Source organism: Anomalospiza imberbis, chromosome 14, assembly GCF_031753505.1.
Source record: "Anomalospiza imberbis isolate Cuckoo-Finch-1a 21T00152 chromosome 14, ASM3175350v1, whole genome shotgun sequence".
NCBI classification, from domain to species: Eukaryota; Metazoa; Chordata; class Aves; order Passeriformes; family Viduidae; genus Anomalospiza; species Anomalospiza imberbis.
In genome coordinates, this window is record NC_089694.1 from 17,703,013 (window position 1) to 17,723,142 (window position 20,130).

The window sequence follows — 20,130 nt, forward strand, 5'->3', positions numbered from 1 at the left end:
TGCACAGGTGGTGCCTAAAGGTCAGCCCTGAGCTTTCCTTCTGATAAGAATCACTTAAAATCCAAGGAAAACACTTCCCACCGTTTCTAGCCGCTTTGCTGCTGGTTAGGGATCTTCAGGCCATATTCCCAGTCGTGCAGAAGGCAGAGGTGGCCAGGGGTGGGCTGGGAGATGCACTGGCCAGGCACAAAGCCCTTCCATCAGCCAGCTGCAGGCACTGCAGAGCTGCACTGCCAGCCTTTCCTGTCCTGCAGGACAATGTCTTTCCAGACAGTTCAGACCTCCCTTCCCTCTGAACCATTCCCCAGACTTTTCTAGGCACTCTGTCCACCACCACTTCATTCTCATCCCTGAGAATGCCTTGCTTTTATTTCTCTTGGCTTAATTCCATCCCACTTTATGAAGTAATGCCCACCCTGGATGATTTGATTTCTCTTCCACCTCCACAGTTGTTGAGAATGCAGCTTTTCTCATTAGCTCAAGGTGTCCACCTTTTTGCCATTTCAGCATAAGTATCTATATTATATTTTGTGAGTTTGGCTTAAAATGAACAAGGGAAATCAAATGCCATTGAGTGGTGGTGTGAGGGATTGAATGCTTTTCTCTTCCTTTAGAGTCAGGAAAAGTTATATTCCATCTTTACAAATACTTCTCTGCATCTGGAAAGAAGTTTTACGACTGTAGGGCTCTAAATAAACAATTACAACTCACTTGGTTCACATAAATTCTAAAATGTCTGTGAAAATCTGGATCTTTTACAGATAAAACCTCTTTCTGAAAACTGATTTTCCTCGATCAGTATTGGCTGTTCAGGTGAGAATAATTGGTTTATCCTCCCTGCAGCTCACTGTTTTCAAGTGGAGGGCCCCACTGCATTTTATTTTTACAAATCAAAAAGGACATAATAGCTTTTTGTGAATAAAATACAGCAACTGTGTCCTTCAGCAATGGAAGCCAGGCTGTCTTTGACAGCCTGAACCATCAGGATTGCAGGAGCCTTGGCAGTTCCTTACCCACTGAAGTAATTTTGGAAGATGGTGCAGTTTCACACTGCTTAAGTTGGGCTCTCCGCCCTATTTTGTAATTTCAATTTCTTCCAAAAAAGCAAAAACCCAAAACTTTGCTGTGGAAGTTGGAGGTCATTTTCCTGTGCTGACAAACTGGGAGCCATCAGGAATGTATTCTTCCCCTGGAGCTTCCTCAGAGCCATCCTGATGTGAATGTAAACGAGCTGCTTGCTTTGAGGAAGATGTGTACTATAGTCTTTGGTCTCTGTACAGATTTTTATTTTGTTTTTAAAACAGAAACTGCTTTAAGGAGACAAACTGCACACCTAGTTCCTTTGCCTTCTGTAGAGCTTATTTCTAGTAGAAAGTGGTTTTAACAATGATTGCAATGACCTTTGCAAACCAAAATTTTAGACTAAGAGTTTTTCTTAAACTCGGGTATTAGAAGCAGAAGTGTAGCTTTTATAAAGAAAGCCACATATTCTTTGTAGTGCAAAACAAGAAAATGAAGTTTAGTTATTTTTCCTCTTTCCTTTCATTGCTTACAGAAAGGCCAAACTCCCAAGTCCTTCCCTTGGGCAGTTCCTCTGTGGGTGCACTGCTCAGGGAACTGCCTGAGATCCAGAGACTTCTGTTCCACCTGGCCCAACGTAGTTATTAAATTAAAGAGCTCCTGCCTGGCAGCTCCTGGGGGGTTAGAGCAGCGATTTAGTGTCTGAGGACTCAAGGGGAGGTGTGAGATGCTCCTCAGGAGTCTGCAGAGGGACACTGAGGTCACCACGTGTGCTGGGGCTGAAGTTCTGCCCGTGTGGTCTGTGCTGAAAGCTGAGCATCGCCTGTGCTTTGGTTTTTGGAGCTGCCTGAGTTGGGGCAGGCCCATTTCCAAGGACACCTGCTGCTCCAGGAGCCCCAGCAGCGTGTGGGACGTGTGACACCCGTGGTGGCTCTGGCCAGACCCAGGCTCTTCACACCAGACAAACCCAAACCCGGAGTGCTCAGGGCAGGAGCAGCCCGGGGTAGCCGAGCTTCCTCTCCCCGGGGCTGGCACAGCTGATCCTGGCATTCCCCCTGCTGCCCTGGGTTTGCTCCGTGCCAGGGGTGGGGGACAGGGGGCTGTGGAGGGGGGAGGGTCTCTTTTCATGTATTTGTATAGGAACTCTTTTGTAAAAGTTAGTGTTTTTATGTCTAGGAAGTAAAAAGACATTGTAAAATGTAATTGTACTGTATTTATGAAGAAAATACATTTCTTTTCAAAAAGATCTTCTTCGAAGTTGGTTTTAGAGTTTGGTTTCCACCACCATCAACTTGCAGAGTTTTTGGGGGCAAATGGCTTCGAGCAGTTTTCCTCCCAGCAGGGTTGTGGTCTAACAGGGCCCAGTCAGCTGCTTCTCTTTAGGACCCAACTTATCAAAGCATGAACTGAAATACTGAAGTTTACCATTGCACAACCATAGACAGTGTGTCAAGAGAATGATCTTTCCTATATAAATCCATATTGAAGTGAATCACGTGGTTTTTTTTTTTTCCCCCTTTATTTAAACCATCCAAGTTTATTTTGTAATTTGTGACTGAGCTGTTTTGTAATTCAGCTGTTGAAACAGCCCTTAAGTCTTTGAAGGTTTATGGCAGCTTTAATTCTAGAAAGAAAACAAAATAGTCAGTGTAAATATGCACTAAGAAGTCTTGTAAATGTTGTGTATCCATGTATTTTTAAAGAATGGATCCTGTGTTTTCAGCTTTTTTCCACTGATTTGCTTGTTTTGCGGTCAATTTGTTTGGTATGAGAAGCTTATGGAATACAAAACAAAAACAATCTTCACCTTCCCTATTCCTCTCTCCTGCTTGGCCTCTCTCTTTGGGTTTTCAACTCCTATTCGGAGATTTTACCGGATAAAGTAATTGTCATTCCAGTCTCCTCCCTTAAGCATCCCGAATTATTTTTCCCTCTGGCCGGCCCTGCAGCTGCCCACAAGTCACACCTTTTAACAGCCAGATTAGCAGCACTTTGAGCTGCGGTGACAGCCACCTCTCCTTTGATGCCTGGTCCCTTTTCCAGAGATCTGAGAGCATGGGCACATGGGCAGCCTTCAGCCCTGTGAGTATTTTCCACATCACAGCCTTCACTAGACCCATGTGCTTTTTGTTCCTGTATTCTTGGTGCATTTTCCTGCCTCCTAATTTATCTCTCCCCTCCCATGGTGCTGTCGGAGGGAAGGAGCAGGGATTACTGGGAAGCTGCTTGAAAGTGGTCAGCCTTTATGCAATTTCACTGTTGACATTTGAGTTTGATCTTAACATAGCTGTCACCTCCCCTGCTGTAATAAATACCAGCCTGACAAATCCAGGGGCCAGTGGTCAGCTCAGCACATCCATCCCCTCCACTCTCAGGCCTTTTGATGTTGTTTCTATAAATCTCTCTGGTGTGCCAGAGCAGAAACAAGACAAAAAAAAAAAAAAAAAAAAAACAAAACAACACCCAAAAAATCCCAAAAAATCCCAAAACAAAACCAAAAACACCCAACAACAACAAAAAAACCCAACAAACCAACCTGGCCAGACAAAACCCCACAGCTCCAGTGGGGCCACAAGTGTGGCCCATTTGCACGGGGGTGTGAGAGCAGTAGTTGGGCATTTCACAAGCCCATGTGGGCAGCAAAGATCCAGCCCCTGCTCTGTGGGGAGCAGCCAGGAGCCACGCAGGGAGGATTTGGGATTTCATTGGGATTCCACGCGCCCTCACCTTTCCTGCTGACCAGCCCACTTGGACCTAAACATCTCCCAGAGGCCATCCCTGTTCTGCTGCTGCATCTGCTGAACACCTGCATGGGAAAGGCACCTCTTTCAATCCCATTATCTGCTACTCGGCCCTCCAAGAGCTGGGGCTTAAAGGGGAATAAAAATAAAAAGGCTGGTGGTTTAGGTTTGGTTGGTTGGGGTTTTTTTCCTCCCTCTCAGTTGGCTCCAGCCTTTAGATGAAAAAGCTCCTTTGCTTCAAATCCTCTCTAAGTGCAATAGTGGTAGTGGTTGATTCCACGCCAGCCCCATGGGTGGGAGGAGGGAGTTGGAAGCTAAAACAGTGCACAGTGAGTACAGCACATTCCCAAGGGCTGCATTATTCTATTTATTGTAAAGTCTTGCCTGCTATTGCTGTTAAACACCTCCAGAGAAAAGCAAAATTCCATAATGCCACAGGACCTTTCCCAGCAACAACTGGTGCCTCCCCTTCCTGCTCCCCAAGGCAAAATTGGAGCATTTTATGTATTTTGGAGCATTTATCTGAATTCTGTAAGGAAGAATAATATAAAATGGCAGCAAAACACTGGCCCTGTAAAGGTGCTTTTACAGTGTTATTTATATATAGTGACGTTGGAATGAGATAATCTTCACTTTCTATTGTGGAGGTAAACGGGAGAGGAAAATTTTCATTGATACCTTGCCAGAAGGACCACTAATCTTTTAAATGTAAGGCTTATATATATATATATACACACCCCCACACACACACAAACATAAATACATACAATTTATAAAAACTGGTAATTTTTAGAACCTTATTGTACCTGATGAAATTTTCTTTTCCTCCCTCCCTAGTCATTTTTTTCAAAGATAAATGGGCAGGTTTGGAACTTCATTGTGTCTCTACCTTTCTGTTTCCTGTTGCTGCATTTCAGGACTCAAAAATAAGAAAGAACTCCTCCTGCCTGCAGCTTTTCAGTTCTTTATTTCAGTATTTTGAGTGTATTTTGGTTGTTTTTCCTTTCCTTGGTTGCTTGTCACCCCAGAGCACCATGGCTTGGGCAGGATGATGCCTGGGTCATATTCATTCACAGCCACAATATCCCTGTCTGCACATCCATTTCCTTTGGCAGGAGGAAAATCCCTGTCCTGTCCTCCTGTGGGAACCACCAGCATTTCCCTGCTGGAGCACCCAGCCCTCCAGCCCCTCCAGCACCTAAAAGAGATCCAAAGAGCTGGACAGGGACTTTGGACAATGGGAATGCGGTGATAGAACAAGGGGAAATGGCTTCAAAGTGACAGAGGGTAGGTTTAGAGGGGATCTTGGGAAGAAATTCTCCCCTGGGAGGGTGGGCAGGCCCTGGTACGGGGTGCCCGGAGCAGCTGTGGCTGCGCCTGGATCCCTGGCAGTGTCCATGGCCAGGCTGGATGGTTCTTAGAGCAGCCTGGGACAGTGGCAGGTGTCCCTGCCATGGCAGGGGGTGGAATGAGATCTCAGCCTGTTCAGAGCTAAAACATCTGCACTTAGGCCCACCTCCACCTCTCCTTGCCCACCTGGGGACACAAGCCAAAGGCAAGAGGCCCGAGATGTCAGTGGCATGGCAGGAAGGCTGAAAGCAGAGGCAGAGTCCTTGAGAGCCTCAGCCTCTTTGGTCTGGTGTGCTTATCCCAACATTGAACCCTCTGCAGCCACATTATCTGGGATGTGGACTTAGGAGAAATGAGATTTGCCAAGGGAAAAGGGCTGGAAGACTTAATGAGCTGCCTGCTGGCACTCAGCAATTAGTGCTGGACGGTACAACCCAATTAGGGTACTCTTAACTTTAGTTCTCTGGAAATACAGCTATTAATATTACTAATAATTCTCCTGACCTCAAAGTAATTGCAGAACATTAAAGGAGAAAACTGTTTCTAATTAAGCAATTCCCAATCCTTCTGTTTTCCCTTTTTTCTAAGCCTCTGGTGCCCTCTCAGCCATCCCAGTGTGGGGCTTGCCTGGCTCAGAGATGGGATGTGTACTGGGGCAGAAATTGCTGTCCCTGCTGCTAAGAGGTGACATTCCTGGAATTCTTCAGCACTTAAAACCCCAAAGTCTGGACAATCCATAATCCTGCACTCTCTAAGTAATTTCTAATGGGAAATCTTTCACTGCCAGATGAAGTCCTTGGAAGGAGAACCAGAAACTTCCACTGGTCCCCAAATCCTGAAATCACAGAATGGTTTGGGTTAGAAGGAATCTCGTTCCAAGCACCCCTGCCATGGGCAGGGACACCTCCCACTATCCCAGGCTGCTCCCAGCCCTGTCCAACCTGGCCTTGGACACTTCAGGGATCCAGGGGCAGCCACAGCCTCTCTGGGCACCCTGCGCCAGGGCCTCCCCACTCTCACAGGGAAGAATTTCTTCCTAATATCAATTTAAATTAAAGTAATTGCATTAGTGGCAACTGCGAACAACTCGTGAGGAGAAAATGGAGGTTAAAGCAGAGTAAATAAACAACAGGAGTTGGAGATGCCCAGCTGGCACAGCCATGTGCTGCAAACCAAACTCGGTTTGACCTTCAGAGTGAAATGGCTTTGCCTGTACAGACACAGTGGGCAGAGTCTGCTCTCCTCCTCTCACAGCCAAACCAAAGCTGCTGAGTGACACCCCACATCACAAAAATCCAAATTTAACCCTTCCCACAGCCTGTTGTGTAATGAAACCTAGATTTCTGTTTCATTTCAAGCACCAGGAGGAGTGAGGATAAGCAGCTCCACTCACGGGTGGTGGTTTGGTGGTTTAGCCCTCAAATGCTGCTGCTGAGTCTTCAAAACAAAAAACAAACAAAAAAAAGTACCCCATGGCTGGATGGGAAAACAAAGCTCTTTATGGAGTGGCTGAGCAAACCAGGCTTGAATCCACCATGCACCACATGTAGGTTTTGATGCTAACACATGTATTTGTTTGTTATAATTCTAAACCAGGGGCTTGGGGTGCCTGGCCCACCAGGCATTGCCAGCACAGTGATGCTCCCTGTGCCCCTCATTGCAACCACACAAAATGCTGCTCGCGGCCCTCCTCGGCAGGGCAGGTGTGCCAATGGGCACCGCCCAGCCCTCAGGCACTGGACCGGCAAGAAAAGCGCATTTTCCAGAGTCCAGCCCTTCAGGGAGACCCGGCTGAGCCAGGACAGGTCACCCTGGGACCCCCCAGCCACGCTGCAGTGGCTGCTGCGCCAGAGGCATGGCTGGAGCCTGTGCCAAATGCACCTTTCTCACTTCTTTTTTTAAAATGAGGGAAGGGAAGAACGGGATTTTGGAAAGCAGCATTTTTCCTCGAGAGGTTCAAGCAAAATACAGAAGCTTAACAGCAGGATTTGGGAACATTTCCACCTGCAGCTCAGCACAGCATGGAACATGCAGGAACTGACTGCTGACTCTCTCAGCCATCCGTGCTTTTAAAAAATGAGCGTTTCATGCTTCACAGAGCAGTTGAACGAGAGGCAGGTCCCATGTCTCACCCCAGCAGCCCTACCGGTGTCCGCGCTGCTGGACAGCGCTCCCAGCCCCGCAGATGAACAGATCGGTAAGGGAACGATAAGGGAACGATAAGGGAACGATAAGGGATCGATAAGGGAACGATAAGGGAACGATAAGGGAACGAGCCCCGGGGCTGCAGCTGCCACAAGGCAGCCGCGGTTTCACGGACTCGCCAAGACCCTTCTGAAATTCATCAGTGCTTCTGAAAGCGATCGGTGCCTCGCTGGGTCACACAGCTGCGAAACGCTGCTCTGAAGGCAGCAAAGGCAGCGCTGCCCTGGAGAGCGGGCGGGGGCTCTGTGGGGACACCAAGGAGCAGGGAAGCCTCAAATGTTTTAAGAAAAAAAAACCAAAAAACCCATCAGATCAAACCCACCCCGCACCCGTCTCTTGCTGAGCACATCAAAACCCGAGGACGGAGGCTGCACACGCTGTGAGAGGACAGATGAGTTTTGCCACCGTGCCACAAAAAAAACCCTTTGCAAGCAATGCAGCACTGAAATGATGTGGGTCTGGGGGCAGCATCGTTGTGAGCGAATTTTTAGAGTAGCTTCGCACTTCACCATCTCACAAAGAAGAGCCCACACCCACCCCTGGGCAGAGGTCAAAACTGGGCAGGTGCCCATGGCCTGGGAACAGGCACAGAACATCCCTGCGGGTGCCCCAGGCTGTGCCCACATCGCCTGGCTGGTGCCAGCTGGTCCTTTCTCCTCACAGCCTCTTGGGCCCATCGTCCTCTAGTGACAGGACAAGGAGGAAGGGGTAAAAATTAAAAGAGGAGAAATTTAGGTTAGCTATTAGGAAGAAAACCGTCCTGTGAGGGTGGTGAGGCCCTGGCACAGGGTGTCCAGAGAAGCTGTGGCTGCCTCTGGATCCCCGTCAAGATCCTAAGCCCAGGGTGAACAGGGCTTGGAGTAACCTGGGACAGTGGAAGGTGTCCCTGCCCAGGGCAGAGGGGACTAGATGATCTTTAAGGTCCCCTTCCAACCTTTAACATTCCATGATTCCACCAAACCCAGGCACAATCAGCTTTTCTTTCGCGGTCTGGCCCGACACAGCCATCCCAGCGGCACCGCGCAGGGCCGGGGGTGTCCTGGGACATCACGGCCACCTCCAGTCCTGGAGGAGCCCCTCGTGTCACCTGGGCTGCTGCTGACGGCTCGGGCTGCGCTTGTAGGGTCGAGGGCACTGCTTTCCCAAAAACCTCTAGATGGCAATCGCTCGCAGCGCTGCCGAGCCTCTTCCCGGAGCTGGCCGGGAAAGCTGCGGAGCCACCCTGGCTTCTGCAGCCCGGAGAACTGATGCTCTGAGCCCCGTGTCATTTGTCAGCATCCCTCGTCCTGCTCCCTGCTGCTTCCCCGATGCCCCACCCCTTCTCCCGACCTCCCTGCTCCCGACACGGGGCTTTGGGAGCGACAAGCAGGACGAGCCACCAGCCCTGACGCCAGCTCCTGTGCCTCACAGGGGACCAACACACCTGGAGAAAAGTAATCAGCTCACCCACTTTATTCCCAGCTGGCCAGAAAAGATTTTCTCATTCTACCCAAGCTTTAAAGTGTGTTTTAAAGTGCAGAGGGACTGGGCAAGCAAGGAAGACTTTGCAGGCTCTCTTGCTGCCGCGGGTGCCAGAGCGGGCTGAGCCCAGGGCACCCGGATTTGGCCAGCCCCGGTCTCTGGGCGCTGCCTGTGGGGCCGTGGGGCACAGGGACCAGCGGGGTCCAGCTGTGCAAGCTGAGACTGGAGCAGCTTCCAGCCAGGAAACTGCAAATCTCGTCTGTCCCCGGCTGTCCCCGGCGATGGGTTGTCACGATCCGCTTATTGCGGGGTGTCGTGATGGTTCTTTTCACCGATCCCAAAAGTACAAAAAGGCAAACAACAAGGGACTATCAGTTAATCACAACAAATGCACCTTTATTAGGGGCCAAAACAGTAAATGCGATAGTGGGGATCAGAAAGGAGATAAAAGAATAGAGAGGGAGAGAGATGAGAGGGGTATGGGAATAGCTACCAACACAGGCGAGATCCTCAGTGGTCCGGACGATGGGGATCCGTCTGTCGTGTCGGGGGAGTCTCCGAAGTTCTGGTCGACTCGGGGTTCCAGTTATAGTCCACAGAGGAAAGAGGGGGGGAACAAGTGTAACAATGAAAGTCCATTGTAATCGCCATGAGGGAACAGGTGAGTCCACAGAAACCACCAAAGCAAGACGAATACAATGAAGAATAAGTCCATTGAAATTACTGAAGGGAAACAGGTCATGTCATTAGTGGTCAGACCACCAAATTCCCCTCCTCCCTATAGTAGGGGTCTCGGTCTCAGTCCTTGGGAGGAGGGTTCTCGTTCTTTATTTGTCACAGTGGTAATGAGGCAGATGAGGGGTCTTCAATGAAGGACCACGGGAGTCACCCCAAAAGTTCATTCGGCTTAAGAACGGAGATTAGAAGCAGGCCGCGCATCAGGCTGTCCCGAGCTGGGTCCATGTCAGGTCTTTGCCATGTCCTTGCCAACTCCTTGCCAAGTTCTTGTCAGGCCTTGTTCGGAACAGCAGCATGATGGTTCAGCGGTTCCACCCGCACTGTGTCCTGTTCTCAGCCGGAACTGCAGCGGGGGAAGGGATTCTTTCTCGTGGCAATCGGAAGGCAGAATGGAGAACAAGGGGCTTCAGACGGGCTCTTACATGGGTGCAGTAACTTGTTTGTTGGTTGGCATTTGTTGTGTTCACAGGAGTGCCCCCAGCCCCCGGGGCCGCTCACTGCAGCTCCCAGGCAGGTAATGGGGCAAATATTGCAGCTTTCTCTGGTAAAACGTAACCACAGCCGACTTCAGCCTCCGTGAAGGGAGGTGGGGAGAAACGAGGGTCCCTTTCCAGCTGCGTTTCTTCATGCTGACACTGAGGCACTGCTGCTCCCTGATTTCCATCGGCGGGTCCCTGGGCTGCTGGGGGAGCTGGGGGCCAGGCAGGGGCAGCAGGGCCCTGGGTTTGCTCCATCTGCCGCCTCCAGCTCGGCTCATCCCGCGGTCCCATCCCAGCCCACTGCCCGCCCGCTGGTTTTCTTAGCTTTTACAGAGATGGGGCAACTGAGAGGCGTTTTAAAAGATTTTATTCTATTATCAGTCTCGATGAATAGTGAGACACAAGAGATGTAAAACTCAATGCCATTCCATCAGAAGTTAATTTATTTTTTGGTTATAATATTTTATAAGTGTTTTTTATTTTATTAGTTTTTGTTATATAATGTTGCTATTATTTTTAATATTAATTATATATTTTTCTTTATGTGGTTTTGTTATAATGTATTTTTATAGTTTTAATTTTTTAAAGTATTTATGGTTTTTGCAAGGTTATATTTTGAAATTTGTTGAAATTTGTATTTATTTTAATTTTTTAAAAAAATAATGCTATTTTAATTTTATTTTTTAAGTTAGTATAATTTGTTTTAGTGTTTGTATATAGATGTATAATATAGTGTGACCTTTTTGTTAGGTTTTGAGAATTAAAATAAAATCTTTTAAAACACCTCTCAGTTACCCCATCTCTGTAAAAGCTATGAAAACCAACACCCACCGTCCTCCTTCAGTTTCAACAACTTTCCCACAAATACAGGTTCCGATTTTGTGAGGAAGGTGCCCCCCAGGTGCAGCCCCTCTTCTCACCCCCACGAGAGCCATGGGCAGCTGAGGGTGCAGCACATCCAGGCCTGTGCATCCCCTGCGAAGAAAGCAGCTGCTCATTTTCCCTGGCAAGGAGCAGCATGAGCTGCAGGCATGCTGGACACCCAGCAGCTTTCCCAGCAGCTTTGCAGGGCTGCTTTTCCCTGCTGAGACATTTGCCCAGGGCTGGAGCTGACTCAGCACCAGGGATTAGGAGCTGCAGAAGGGAGCAAGCCGAAAATAACGAATCATCATAGAAAATGATAAATCCCTGCAATAATAAATAATGCAGTAAGAGGTAATTAATTATCTCCATTTATGCTGGGCTGCCTGGTTATTGATTTAGATGTGTTCCCAGCCTAGGCAGCCCTGACTCCAGGATTTCATGGGTGTTCTTCCACCTTCCCTCTGTCAAAGCCGCTGTGCTGCAGGTCCGTGCGGGACTCGCATCTCCTGGACCAGGAACTGCTCCTGAACTCCCCTGGCACGGGCTGTCCTGTGCCTGTGCTGGTCGCCTGGTGCCCTTCAGCACAGATGTGGACACGTGTGTTGGGATCAGGCTGTAGGGACAGGAAGATAACCCCTGAGCGAACCGCGGCAAGGGCGGGCGGACGTGGCTGCATCCCAGCCCTGGCTGGAGCGGTGATGTCAGAGGCACCAGATGGCTCCTTTCTGCCCGCTTTAATGGTGCCTAATGAGGTCACTTCCATAAAAGAGTTAATTATTTCCTGGGAGCCATTTGCTAACGTAATTAAGTCTGTTTCATGCCTGGTTTTAGCAACTGGCTGAGAGCAGGGCTGGTGTGAAAGGCAAAGCAAGGGGCTCCAGCAGTGCCCACTGCCTTGTGCTGGGGCACCCAAACCAGGAGCTTTTCAGTTCTTCTTTTCCAGAAATGGGGCAGCAGCTCCTGGGCTGATTTTTCATCCTTCCTCCCCCCAGAAGCACTAGAAAGGCCATTCCAGGGCTGCACCGTGTATAATGTCATTTGGAAGTGTAAAGGATGGGGTTTAATGACTTGTTGTGTCTGGTATCTTGGAGGTGATGGAGCCTAGAGGAGTTTCTTCAGTTCTTCTTTCTTAGGAAACTGACTCAGCACAGATGGCATTCTGAGCATTTTTATTGAAATATCTAGGAAAGGGCTGTGCCCCCAGAGGCCGTCCTGCTCCTTCTCCCAAACCTGTGGGTGAAACACAACCATGAGCATCTGCCAGGGCAGCGCAGCCACACAGCAACAGCTCCAGCTATTCCCACACGGGCACAGTTTTAATTAAAAAATAAACTGTCAGACACCATAAAAAATTAAAACTTAAATGCCTTTAACATCCATCTGCAAGACTTCTGGCAAGGCTGAGGAGGCAGAGTGGCTGCCACTCCCCACTGAGCCTCGAAAGGCTCCTGGATCCTGCTGCTGGTACCTGATGTTGTCCCCCCATGGGGTGGCATTAGGGGAGGACACCCTACTGCCAGTGTGGCTGGCAGCAAGGAAGAGGGGTGCCTGCAAGCTCCTAGGAATGCTTTAAGTGCTTTCATTGAATTTTATTAGGATTTTTCTGCTCCCTAGTGGGTGTTGCAGGTGTCAGCCAGGTGAGGAGGAGTTGTGTGACCACACAGCAAGGCTGGTGCAGTGGGAGATGCCACCGTGCTGCAGAGCCAATGGGACAGGAGGTAACGAGTGCCAGCTCTGCCCCTGCTCCCTCTCAGGGGTCCCGGTGATGGGGACAGACAAAAATCCCAGAGGGGAACTTTTCCTCTTCCTTATCTTGCTCATCAGGAGCTGGGGCAGTTGATCCCTGCTCTGCAAGATGAAAGATTCAGAACATGATGGTGCTGCTTCCCTGCCAGGCCACCACTGAATTATTTAATCTGCCGGGTGCCTGGTGTGGAGGGAAACTCCCCAGGCTCTGCCTGAAACCTCCTTTTCTCTCATTTTCCAGGGTTTTTTGCATTAGCCTGCCTTTTGCTGTTGCTGCCCCTGGAGAAGGTGGTACCATCCCCCTGTCCAGCATCAGGTGGTGATGACGAACCCTGCTGCCCTCCCAGGCATGCTGCTGCTCCTGGGTGATTATTCCTGTTAATTACTTCCTTCAGAGCAGAAGCCAGATGCAGAGCTGTCAGCTCTGAGTGCTGCTTGGCTTTTGCCCCCGCATCTGCTGGCCTTGGAGAATCCTCTTGGAGGCTCTCGGTGCTGCTGGCAGGAGGACAAACAGCAGTGCTGCAAGGGCACCGTGCCACCAGCGCTCCCAGCCGGGGCTGTGGTCCAAAACCTGTCCCTTCCTGCTGGTTTTCTGGGTGTTTGGGTGCAGGGATGTGTTGGTCAGAGCAGAGGATGCAGGAGCAGAGGCTGTGGCTGGGAAAAAAACCCCATGTGAGATGGGCTGCTCTGCCCAGCCACCGCCTCACAGCTGCTGGCTCTGGATTCTGCACGGGGTGAGGAGCGGGTCCTGCAGGGGGTTCTGGGCAGCGAGGGGAGCAGCTCCACTGGGGTCAGAGCAGTCTCAGCATAGCTGTGAAAACAAGGCCATTAAACCACAGACCTAAGGGGGTTTGCTCTCCCTCTGGGTCAATGCACCAAGTGTTCATCAATGGTGTTGATCATCAGGAGGGACAGGCTGTCCGGGGCACATCAGCTGTTTCTGCTTCCCCTCCCTTCATCCCAGGCTTGCTGATTGCTCTGCGCCAGTTTCCACATGGGAAAAGCCCAGCTGGGGATGATGGACAGGAAGATGCTGCTCAGCAGGAGCACCACTGAGTCATTTACTCCCCCCTCATCCCTGGGAGCACACACACTGCAGACCACAGGCTGCACCACGGGGCTATTCCAGGGCAAAGCAGATGAATAAGCTTCCTGGCAGGGCTGTGAATGAAAATGGGGTTTCACACCACAGGTTGCACTTTGCCCTGTGCTGAGCTCAGCTGTAAAGCAGCAGAACCCAGCCCAGGTCTGCTCCTGGGGCACTGGATAGTCCTTCAAGGGGTTGATGCTCTGCAGCATCACCACTGCCTCTCATGCCTCTTCTGAAAAGAGGCTGCAGGAAGGAAACCCAGAGCAGGTGTTTGCTGGCAGAGCAGAGTTTGGAGGCCTCTCTCTATCCATTTTTCATTGCAGCGCTTTATAGCACCATTTCTGGAAGCAGCAGTGAGGAGCATCTGCTGACAAGAACCTCCCATGGCTACCAGAACTGTCGAGAAGCACTCGAGCCCAGGGCAGCAGCTGAGCAGAGGCACTGCACAGAGCTGGGTGGCTTTCAGGGCTTCATCCATCCTTACTGAAGGGGGAGAAGGGAGTGGCTGTGTCTCTGCAAATCCCAGGGCAGCAAAGCCCACCACCAGCCAGGGCCCCCGAGAGCCTGCTGCTGAATCCCTCATCCTTACAGTGCTGGAAAGAATTGAAAATATTCACCTCTCTGCTAGTGTTTGGCACATCCTTTTGCAATCCTTAGTGCTCATTGATCCCTGCTGAATAAGTTTCATGGATTTCAGGAGGCCTGGAGGGAGAAGAAATCACCCTGACTCATGGCAGTGTCCTTTAGGAGAGGCACAAATGCCCCAGGTGAGATGTGTGTGTGAGGACTTGGTGCCAAAGGCATAAACTGAGTGCCACCATGGTGCTGATGAGCTGCAGAGCCACGATGGACAAAGCTGAGGGGCAAGTGCTGTTCCAGGAGGTGATGATGCTCACACTCATCATCATCAGTCCAATGTCACACCCCAGGGCTGGTCAAGCCAAGGCAGAGCCACAGCCAGATGGACACAACTGTTTATCTGCACTACCACCACAACAGCTGTGTGTCTACAGCGCTGTCAAAGAGCAATAATCCTTTAATAATCTGTAAAAAAGCCAATTTTTCCTGCAGAGAGAATGACTGTCAAAGGATTCTTGCAAATTGCTCTGGAAGCAGGCTGGGCCAGAAAAAAAGAAAGCAAAGCCTATCTGTTCCTCAGCCACCTGCCCCAAGTCATTTTTTGCTTATTCATACCTGATTTTGCTCCAGGGATGAAATGCTCAACCCTGTCCAGCAGCAGAAGCCAGGGCTCAGGCTCTGGCTGTGACCCCTGCCCCGGGGTGACTCCAGCAGCAGCATCCCATGGCTGGAGAGGCTCCTGCCCAGCCAGGCCACGAGGGACCTGCTGCCTGCATGGGACCATGACCTCCCCTGGGTCACCCAGCACAGATCCAGCTGCCTCAGCACACAGCCTTTTGTCCCTCTGTTCTCTTTTAACCCTGCAGGATCCCCTCTGGGGCTGGCAGAACCACAGAGGGGTTTGAGAGGGTCAGGAAGCAGCTGGAGCTGGGTGCTCTGCTGGCTCTAAAATGTGGATTCTGCTGCCGAGGTTTGTTTCCTGGCACACCTTTATATTGCATCCAGGTTTTGCCTTGCATAGACGTGGGTTATGACTGTGGTGAACCCCCTCAGCTGTTTTGGTGGCCAAGCCAATGTCTTAATGCCCCTGCCTGGCTGGTTTGTCCCTGTCATGGGCTGGCAGCAGTGTTTGGTCCTTTGGGACTTCCTGGCTAAAGCAGCTCCTCCATGGCCAGGTAGGACACAGAGGAGAGAGCAGCGGGTGGGAGCTGGGGTGGACACAGGGCTGTAAATCCCACCAGCACAGGGGAAAAGCAGCAGTTTGGAAATTGAATTGAAGTAAAAAATTGAAGTGGAAGTCCAAGTGCCTGCTCCTTCCCCATGTTTTCCATGCCCAAGTCCCCCAGCAGCACCACCCTTGCCCTGGCCAGTCCTGCAGCCCATTCTGCTCCCAGGTCCATCCCCTGGGGATGCTCCCTCTGCAGCGGTGCTCCCAAGCAAATTGCCATGGAAACAGAGCCAAGGCACACAAAATCTGCCTCTGAGCCTGGAACGAGGGGGTCCTGCCAGGGGAAGGGCTTTGTTCATCCCTGCTGCCTTCATCCTCTGCCCCTGGGGCTTAGAGCTCCAGAAACAGCAGGGACAGGGTAAGGAAACCTCATCCCAGGGCTCCTTGGGCATGTTCCAGCTTTCCCTGGGACTCTGAGGATTAATGGTTCTCTATTTCTGTGACCTGGCAGGAGTTTGCAGCGATTTTTAATAAAAATGTACATGTTGAACTGATGCTGGTGAGGACCAGCTGCAGGCCAGAGCTGAGGGGGAAAACTCATTAAACTGCAAGGTCTTGACTGCTTCTGCATCGTCAGAAAAAAAAAAATTAGTCCCTGCTAATTGTCTCAGACTGTTGCATGGGCATGACTGTATTTAGAGCTGGTTCCTGGTCCCAGTTTCCTTTCCCAGTGGCACTGGTGGCTGGCTGGGATCCCCTGTCCCTGCTGCCCCCTCTCTGCCCTACCCCTCCCTGCTGGTGGCAGCCTGTGGATGGGCCAGCCCTCGCCTTGCTTGCTCCAGGCTCGTGGCCAGAAAACAAGGAAAACTGGCTGCTGGGTGGGGAACAAAGACTCTAAATTATTCTTCAGTAAATCTCAAACCCAAAATGAAGCCCAAAACCTCAGCAGGGTCAGAACCACCCCACAGGGCAGCCCCACAGAGGAGCGGCAGGGGGGGCAGAGGAAAGGCAGAGCCAGGTCTCTCTTTTCCTCCACTGTAAGACGCCCAAAAGAGGAGGCTTTCCCAAACACCAGTTCCTGTTCCTTCAGGAACTTCTCTGCCTCTACCTGGCTTTCCAGCCTCCAGCCACTTTTGGGCACGGTTGTTCAGCTGGGTCCATTGCTGAGCAGAGCTGACTTTGCCTTCTACTCACTTAGGTATAAATAATCTTTTACTATATTAATTACTTTGCACAGAAGGATAAGACATAAATTATAACCCAATGGTTATAATTGCATGTTCTTAGCACGTGTGCTTCATTACTAATTATCCCCCTTTTCCCAGGCAGATTAAAAAGCAGAATCATTGGATCGTGGCTGCCAGGGAATGAGGCTGCTGAGGGAGGAGAGGGAGCCCCTTCTTGCCACCAAAGGGGTGTGAAATACTGCCACAAATACAAATATAGCCCGTTCCCTCCCCAAATTAAATTAGTTGGAGGTGGTGCCTGCAGCTTTCCTGTGGGACAGTGATGCCCACGGCAGCTCTGAGACCTTCCTCCCATTCCATGCCTCCCATCCTGCCTCCTTCCACTCACAGTGGAGCTTCTTTTGGGTTTATACCAAAAAGAAAAATGTGTTGAAAGCTTTTTTACTTATTCCTGCTAGGTCTGTGGCTTTCCAGCAAGTGCCCTTTGGGGCAGGGTGAGTGGTCACTGGCTCTGTAGAGCCTGCAAAAAAGAAAGAGGCAAAAAAAATGTCATTGTTGTGGCTGTGAGTGATCCCCAGCATGACCTGCCATCTACACTTGGGTCACTCCAGGAACTGAATAATAAAATGTTCTTCATCCTTCAGCCTGGGTGACAGCACTGGACATCACCTCTGGTTTTGTGTTCACCATCAGCCCCATGGCACCAAAGACTTGGGGTGCCCCAGGGACGGCCTCGGGTTGTGCATTCAATTCCAGACTTAATCCACAGCTTCCAGGTCCACAGTGTTGTTTCTGCTTGGGGAAAGGGTCTGCCATGTCAGGAGAGGACACATTTGTAGCTGCAGTGGGCAGCATGTCCTGGCTGAGGGACCTGGAGTAAAGCTGGAGATCTCCGTGAAGCCACTCTGGGTTTACTCTGCTACAAAACAAACCAGCATCTCATCCTTAGGCAGTTTCTCCTCACCTCCCTCAGCAAGCCTGCACACAATCTCCTCCTGCTCCCAAACTCCCTGCTAGGAGAGCTCAGCTCTGCACAGCCCAAAGCCTTCCCGCACCTCAGCTCGCAGCAGAGCCCTCAGGCTCCAGCCCCTTCCTTCTAGGCTGGCTGCCCTCCAGTCCAAGTGACACCTGGAAGCTTTTTTTGGACAATTTTCCAACCTCTTGATGTCCCAAGCTCTGTTTGGTGATGACGTTCAGGGGCAGCAGTACTTGGCCGTGCTCTTGGCAGGGAGTGGGGACCACACTGAGCCCTGGGTTTGGGGTCCCCAGCCGGGTCCCCCTAAGGGTTAGGCTGAGATTAGAGGTTTGCAGCGTTCCCCCAGGGTTCCACGAGCACGGTGGGGATGGAAGGGCGGGAGCAGCCTGCGGGGTCAGGGTGATGCTCCTCCCCAAGCAGCGCACGCCTGAGCCTCTCTCCGGGGGCTCTCCAACACCCAGCCCAGATCCCGCTGTAAAAATAGTTGCAAGTGTTAATTACAGGCACTGATGGTTCAGCAAGCTCCTGCTGAAACCTCAGCTGAACCTGGGAAGGAGCAGATAAAGCACGATCCTTTTCACAGCTTGTGGAAAAGCTCGGCTTCTTTGGAATAGGCGGGAGAGCAGGGAGCGTGTCGGCTCTGTTCTTTCTGTGGCAGGAATACAGAGTATTTGCAAGGTTATCTCTCTCTGAATGGCAAATTTCCTCTCCTCTCATAACTCCTTTATTGCTATCAGCTTTCCTTGACAGAGTTTATTTTTGAGGATGTATTCCATCATTTATCAAAGTTACCACAGAGATACTTGGACTTTCTGTATGAGATGTGGCTTTGCCAGCCTCACTGAGGAACTGCCCTTGGCAGGGTGGGTGCTCGTCCATCCCTCCTCACCGCAGTCCCTGCTCTTATTAGAGCCCAGAGAAATCAGTATTTATGATTTGTCAATCCAAGAAAACATTCCAGCAGCTCACAGGATCACTCCTCTGTGTAAACAGCACATCCCTGCTTTGCCTGACCCTGTTGTAGGAAGCTGCAGGATTTTTCCCCCTCTTTTATCTGAGTTTCTGCAGGGAGGAGGAGCAGGGGAGCAGCCCCAGCCCCACCTCTTTGCCCTGCATGAGAGAAACGTTGCTGCAAGTGGGCTTAAAAATGATTATATTTTACACTGCAGACTTTGAGACACGAGCAGAACACACACATAAAGATGTTTTTTTGTTGTGCCGTGGTGTTTTCACTGGCAAAATGCTGCAGGTGAAGCTGAGGAGATGAAATAAGTTCCTCCACTCTGGAGGCAGCTTCCCAGGGGAGAACACTGGTTTAGCAGTTGGGATGAAGGTGTGCAGAGCCAGGAACACGGATGTTCATCCTCCTCCTCCAGTCACGAGGGGAACAAAACTCCCCCAGGCACCGGGGTGGTCACGAATGCCACAGGTGCCACCCGGGGTGCTCAGTGCTCCCTTCAGACATGACCTGGGAGGTGTCTCTGCCTGAGCTTCACCAAGCACATAATTGCTCTTACAAATAATTATGCCTTGAATTAAAATAGTTCCTGAGCAGCCCGAAACCTTCACCTTCAGTGCCTCAGCATCTCAGCAGGGAGAAGCCGTGAAGGTTGGAACCAAGACAGGGCCAGGAGATGAATACCCCATGGGCAGGAGCTGCCTGGCTCCCAGCCCCGAGGGATTGTTCTGCCACTGCTATCACAGATATGAACTGTCTGTGGCCAGATTGGGGAATTTCTGAGTTTTCGGGGGATTTACAATATATTTATCATATTTTGGTTCTGGCAACCCCGCCCACCCCTCCCTCCTGTGCTGCTCCCAGAGGCCATATCCAGCATCCCATCCCTTTTGTGTCGTAAATGGAAGAGCATCAGCAAATGCCTAATTTGCTGTTTTGCATATGCATCAAAAAATGGCATCATTTGTCATGGCTGACAAAATTCTCTTTCCTTTTTTTTTTTTTTTTAATTTGCTGGTATTTGAGGAGAAAACAAAGTAAACAGCAAGTGGTGACCTGTGCAATGACAAACAGCTCCCAGGCAGGAACGCTGCTGTGCTGCCTTGGCTCTGTAATAATAATAATAATAAAAAAGAAAGACATTAGTATACCTGGATTCATTACAAGTTCAGTAAAAGCCTTCAGGAGGAGAGGAAGCTTTGTCATTTAACTTGCAGAATTGCCTAAGAAGAGGAGTTAATCAACCCATGAGTGATTTACATGCACTGAAGGTATCTTGTAAAAACGAGCCCAAATTTTATGTGTCTCTCTTCTCTCGAGAGGAACAGGATATACATTTTCCACAGGCTGGTAATTTAATAAAGCAACTTTTTTCCTTGGAAATTGCAGACGAGGTGATTTTTGCTGGCCTCAAGGCTGGCTTTGGTGATGTCCCACCCCCATGGACACCCGAGGAGCTGCGGGGGCTGGCCCTTGTGTCTCGCTGCCCTTGGGCTGAGAGCTCCCTGCTCGGGGTGACTCAGGCGCTCTGTGGGCTCCACTTTGGAATATTTCTGCTCCGTTCCCCA